The sequence below is a fragment of the Nanorana parkeri genome, unplaced genomic scaffold (assembly GCF_000935625.1).
Source record: "Nanorana parkeri isolate BGI_ZX_2015 unplaced genomic scaffold, ASM93562v1 scaffold379, whole genome shotgun sequence".
In the NCBI taxonomy this organism is placed as follows: domain Eukaryota; kingdom Metazoa; phylum Chordata; class Amphibia; order Anura; family Dicroglossidae; genus Nanorana; species Nanorana parkeri.
The window spans coordinates 86991-87691 of NW_017306647.1; positions in this window are offsets into that span (position 1 = coordinate 86991).

Sequence of the window (701 nt, forward strand, 5' to 3'; positions counted from 1 at the left end):
GGGCATGTGCCCCTGGTGTCGGTTTAGGAGGGGCGCCACTGGGTGTTTGGATGGAGAACTTTTTCCTTGGTGGGGTGGAGCCACTCTTAGCCTTTGCCCAGGGTAACAGAGTGTCTAGCTTCCCCACTGCCTCAATGGGCCACTAATTAGTCAACAACATACAACATACAGCAGTGACGTGCCTTCTGTGCTGGGTGAGGCATCCCCGAGCACGCCGAAGCTCCACCCCCATCCCGCCGAAGCTCTGTACCGTCCCGCCGAAGCCCCGCCCCCAGCTCGGTAACCAATCTGTGTGGGGAGGAGGAAGGGAGGAGCCTCCCTGTCCCTCACTTGCTCGTCACTGGTGAGGCATGGAGATCGATGTCCTCACTGTGTTTTTTTTTACTTTTTTTTATTGGACAGCTTGGACCAATGGCGCTTTGCCATTGGTCCAAGCCATCCACAGAGCTCACGCCTCTACCACAGAGTAGAGGCTGTGACAGCTCTTGCCTCACCAAGTTAGGTTACACAAGCAGTGGGGAAGCCCGCTGCTGTGTAACCTAACTACCTGTCAAAAGCTAACGGCAGGGCTCCATCCATGACAGGTTACACAGTGGGGAGGAGCTGATCTGAACGGAGAAAAAGATGTCGGCTTCAGACTTGAAGCTGACACCTTCGTTCTTCATAATACTAGGTGAGGCTCTGCTCCACCTGCCTCCCCA